Here is a 5,520-nt window from a genome sequence, read left to right as displayed (position 1 = left end):
AGGAATGCTTAATGAAAAAAGAAATGTGTGAAATTAAATACTTCAGTGAGTGAAATTAAACCCTCTGTTTCCAAGGTGCTGAGGGTAGTTCAGCAGTTTATATTCAAGCTGAGCCTCATAGTCTCTTGCCTGCAGCCTGTCAGTCAGAGGAGTGTTAGCCCAGGAGCTCTGAGGGTCAGGATGCCTGTGGCTACTGGAGCCTCCTTCAGGCAAAATCCCCTTCACTCAGGGAAGCTGGGAGCCTGGAGAACAAGGTCAACTGATAATTAATGAGGATGGCTGGCAAGGGAACAGGCTGGGAAATGCTGGGAAGCCTGGGGGCCATGAGTAGCTTCATATGTGCAAGTTTGGAGTAATGGCCACAGGCTGCTGAGATGGAGCTAGACCAGGGGTGGGCAAACTTTTTGACTCGAGGGCCACAATGGGTTCTTAAACTGGACCGGAGGGCCGGAACAAAAGCATGGATGGAGTGTTTGTGTGAACTAATATAAATTCAAAGTAAACATCATTACATAAAAGGGTACGGTCTTTTTTTTTTTTTAGTTTTATTCATTTCAAATGGGCCGGATCTGGCCCGTGGGCCATAGTTTGCCCACGGCTGAGCTAGACAGTTCAAAAGGTGGTTCACTCCCATTCCTGCCTCAGATCCAATTCAGAAGGAATCCTCCTTCAAAATTCTGGGGGATGGGGGTGAGACTGAAATGTGCACACTCCTTGAATGGCCATGGTTCTGCATGCTTTCCTCTACACTGTCCCAGGGCCTGAGTAGAGCATACTTCTTCCCCACCACCTCCTGGAAGGTCTGTCTGTTCTTTTAGGTCAGCTTCTCATCACTGGGCCAGAACTCACAGGAGGGAGAATATGCCTAGAACCTTTCAACCCTCAGGCCTAATATCCAAACACTATCTCAGTGGCAAGTCCTTTGCAACAGATCTTAGCCTCAGACACATTCAGGATTCATTTGTTTTCCTGGCAGGAAGATGGTATTAATAGATTAAAAACTTTTTTTAACAAAGCTCCACATCTTCCTCTGGTTTTAGTAGATAACAATATTGAGAACCAGCTAGTTGCCAAGCCCTGTGCTAAGTATTTTACTAACACTAAATCTTCCTAATGATGGTGACAGAAACATAATATTAGGGTCCAGCTATAATTTTAAGAAATATTAATCATGCTCTGTTAACTGTGATTGTTTTGTCCTGATTAAAGAAGGTACATTCTAACCTGGCTGGGAGTTGCATGTGGGACCTGGGAGTTCACCTGTAAATGCAGCCCATCCTCCCCATCAGGGAGCTGCCTATTATAATGGAAAGATTAACAACCTTGTTGCAGAAACCAGAGCTGCCAGCCCTTTGCATATTGCCAGCCTTTTGAAGACCCCAGCCTTTGTATTCCCCTAGGCCTTTGCAAATCTCCAGCTTGCATTACCTATTATCTGCCCATTTGGCATACCCTTTTGCCTACTTCCCCATGTAATCTTTGTCCTTCTACCCAATATAAGCAGCTGGTTTATGGGGAGAGGCAGAGCAAATTTTTGTGGATGACCTACTGGTCTCTTGTACTGCCAGCAGTACTGGAACAAATGCTCATATGTGATTCAACCTTGTCTCTGCTTACTAGTAATTGCCTCAAGTAGTGACAGGCAGCACATACCCATTGATTGTTCAGTTACACTAATAGCCTAATAGGTAGCTACTGTAATTATCTTCACTTTACAGATGAAAAAAACCTCATGTACAAAGATGGCAAGTATGTCCTCCAAAGTCACAAAGGCAACCCAGGACCCTTGCTCTCTACTGTTCTGTCACTCATCATGGTCTCTACTAGGCACAGCTATTCTATGGTAGTATCCTCTTCACCTGCTTACCAGGCTTGATTGAGCACCACATCTGTGCCAGACACCATTCTGGGGATACAACAACCAGGAAGATGACAACCCATCCCTAGCAGGTTCAGTGCTGGAGACAGATGTATCTGTAAGCACTATTGCTACACAGAAACAGATGATATAAGAAAAAATGTTCAGGGGAGACACAGGGAAAAGAGCCATCTGCATTATAATTATTTGCCTCATCAGAGTGTCTGGTACATTATATATCTGTTGACAGAACAAAGGAGTGAATTCATGGAGGAGGTGACAGTTGATATGAGGAACCAGGAGTTAGGTGAAGAAGGAGGGGCTGGCAAGGTGTTTCAGGTCATGGCCATGGAAATGAGGGAACACAAGAGCTCAGTGTGGCTCAGTAATCAGGGCATGGGACTGGAGATTGGAAAGGCTAGTGAAAGCCCAGTAGACCATGAGGGGGAGGCTGGTTTTCATCCTAGGCATCTGTAGCCCCTAAAGGTGATAAGCAGGGCCGAAACATGGTCTTACTTGCTGGGAGAAAACTTGGCAAATTGGTTGGAGTAGTCTGCTTGGAAATCTTGTCCAAATAAACGAAACCATTAAAAGAATGAATTAAGTGAGGAACCCAGCCCATGTGCTTTTACAATTTTACTCTTGGTCCAACCTAGACATGTGATTCTGTAGGTAAATCTTAGTACTGCCCTCAAAGAGTTTGTAATTCTAGCTGGGTAGATGAGGGAGCAGCTTGATCCTCACATTTTACACATCATTTTACACATGTGAGAATAAATTTAAAGAGACAGAGCCGCCAAGGAGGAAAGGACAGTCAGACTGGGTTTCCTCACGCTTAGGCCTAAGCTCTTTCCTCTTCTCCAGGCCTCTAAGTGTATTTTTCCACTATGCTGGCATTTCCATCTCCCTCCATCAATTGAGCTTTCCATCCTGGGGCATCTGCTTAAGAAAACCCTGTCAGGTTGTCTGTAAGAGTGGTGTAAAGGAGCCTTCATGACATGATTCTATTCTTGATGAAGAAATAACATGCATTATGGACAGGCTTCCTGCTTTTTAAGCCTGATGGCTTCCTAGGAACCTCTACTGTTGTTACACAGTCCTCTGATGAATATCTCCACAGCCACAATCTCCAGCTGAAAAGCTTTAGCACAACCTCTTTCAACTACCACAGCAAGAAAGATGGGTTTCTATGGTATGTGATGTTGGAGATTCTCCAGGCTGGAGGGAGTGATGGTCTCTGGTTCATTTTATCCTCACATGGCAGAGAAGGGGGAGAGAGCTCTCTGGGTTATCTTTTATGAGTGCACTAATCCTATTCATGAGGGTTCCACCCGTATGATCCAATCACTTCCCAAAGGCCCTACCTCCTAATACCCTCACCTTGGGATTGGAATTTTAACGTATGAATTTTTAGGGACATAAAACTTTCAGCCCATGCAAAGTGCATAGTGTACTAGGAAGAATCAGGATAGACTATGAGCTATGAAAGTGAGACCACAGCACTCAGTCTGCAACAAGCTTTAATGTCCCTTGAGAACTTTAATGCCAAAAACTCCACTAAATGAGCCTTTGGTTACATACTTGCCAGTTGATTACAAGCCCTTGGAAGCATACTGTGCTTTTCTTCCTCTGCCCTTTGGATGAAAGTATTCTTCTCATCTCCCTCTGCCTATTGAGACGTCCAGTTTAGAGATCATATTCCCAATTACTGTCAGTTTGGGCATTCTATAGGATACTCTCCAGCGCCTCTACTCTGTGGCTCTCTTAAGCCCGTGGTTGGCAAACTGCGGCTCGCGAGCCACATGCGGCTCTTTGGCCCCTTGAGTGTGGCTCTTCCTAAGACTTAGGAGTACCCTAATTAAGTTAATAACAATGTACCTACCTATATAGTTTAAGTTTAAAAAATTTGGCTCTCAAAAGAAATTTCAATTGTAGTACTGTTGATATTTGGCTCTGTTGACTAATGAGTTTGCCAACCACTGTTAAAGCTATACCATTAGATTAGCACAGGCCATGTGCTGGGCTGGCTTTTCATGTATTTGTTCTTTTGTGATTTTGTTAATTGATGGCACACTTTGACCCTGAATGCATTTTGACTCAATGTTGTGAGCATAAAAGTAATGAAATTATAACAATATTGAAATTTTGTCATGAACACAAAGCTGGACTGGGATAAATAAAAGAAACACAATTGATCAACTTTTGATACTGCATAGTTCAATTTTTTCAGACTTTTCTACAGTTTTATTTTACTCAAAACATTCTTATCAAATCAGATATTTCTGATAGAAACCTTACTGTTTATATATTGTAAATTTTTAGTTATGATTGACATACAATATGTTGGTTTCAGGTATAAAATAGTGATTAGATATTTATATACTTCGTGAAGTGATCACTATGCTTAATTCTAATAAGAATCCACCTCCACACATAGTTATTATGATATTACTATGTTCTCTATACTGTATTCTCTATTCTCTATCCCTGTGACTTTTTTATAACTGGCATTTTGTACTTGTTAGTCCCTTCACCCTTTTTTTCTCATACCTCTACCCTCCTCACTATGGCAACCATCAGTTTGTTCTCCGTACCTATGAGTCTGTTTCTGGTTTGTTTTGTTTTTAAAATTCCATGTGTAAGTGAAATCATACAGTATTTGTCTTTCTCTGTCCTATTTCATTTAGCATAATTACCTCTAAGTCCGTGGTCGGCAAACTACGGCTTGCAAGCCACATGCAGCTCTTTGGCCCCTTGAGTGTGGCTCTTCCACAAAATGCCACAAAATACCACGTGCAGGCGCGCACATACAGTGCGATTGAAACTTCATGGCCCATGCACAGAAGTCGGTATTTTGTGGAAGAGCCACCCACACTCACGGGGCCAAAGAGCCGCATGTGGTTCGCGAGCCACAGTTTGCCGAGCTGCAGTTTGCCGACCACTGCTTTAGGTCCATCCATGTTGTTGCAAGTGGCAAGATTTTATTCTTTTTTAAAAAGTGGCCGAGTAACATTTCATTGTACACACACAGACACCATCTTTAGCTTTTTGATGGATACCTAGAATATTTCCATATCTTGGTTACTTTACAAAATGTTGCAGAGAACATAGGGGCCCATATATATTTTTGAATTAGTGTTTTGGGTTTCTTTGGATAAATACCCAGAAATGGAATTTCTGGGTCATATGGTTATTCTATTTTTAATTTTTTGAGGGATCACCATGCTGTTTTCCATATTGTCTGCACCAATTTACAATCCCACCAACAGTGTATGAGGGTTCCTTTTTCTCCACATCCTCACCAATACTTGTTTTTTTGTTGTCTTTATGATAATAGCTAAATCTTAAAATTTATCCATCAGGTTTTGATTATATACAATATCACTTGATAATAGTTTTTGCAATTTTTCATTTTTTTGAAGTTTTCCATGTTAGGAAAATCTGTAACATATTTTGTCATGTACAATTTTAGCCATTTCCAGTTATATTTTATCTTGCTTATATTCTAGTAAAGGTTTTTTATGAGCTGGGCAAAATGAGATAGCCTTTCTTAGCTAGTCATTTGGGAATGGGAACAATTTCCTTGCCAATTCCAGTGGCAGACATTGGCAGCACAAAATACCACCACAAAGAGGAATTACACAGCTTCATTGCATTCATTA

At 41.7% G+C, this 5,520-nt stretch overlaps 1 protein-coding gene across 1 annotated transcript in view; it reads right to left on the bottom strand.

Moving 5' to 3' along the window:
- TRPC7 (transient receptor potential cation channel subfamily C member 7) overlaps positions 1-5,520 on the bottom strand; it is a 141,248-nt gene that overhangs the window by 37,791 nt on the left and 97,937 nt on the right. The window lies entirely within an intron of this gene.

This window comes from Myotis davidii, unplaced genomic scaffold (genome assembly GCF_000327345.1).
Source record: "Myotis davidii unplaced genomic scaffold, ASM32734v1 scaffold471, whole genome shotgun sequence".
Lineage (NCBI taxonomy): Eukaryota > Metazoa > Chordata > Mammalia > Chiroptera > Vespertilionidae > Myotis > Myotis davidii.
This window is presented reverse-complemented; position numbering and strand designations above follow the sequence as displayed.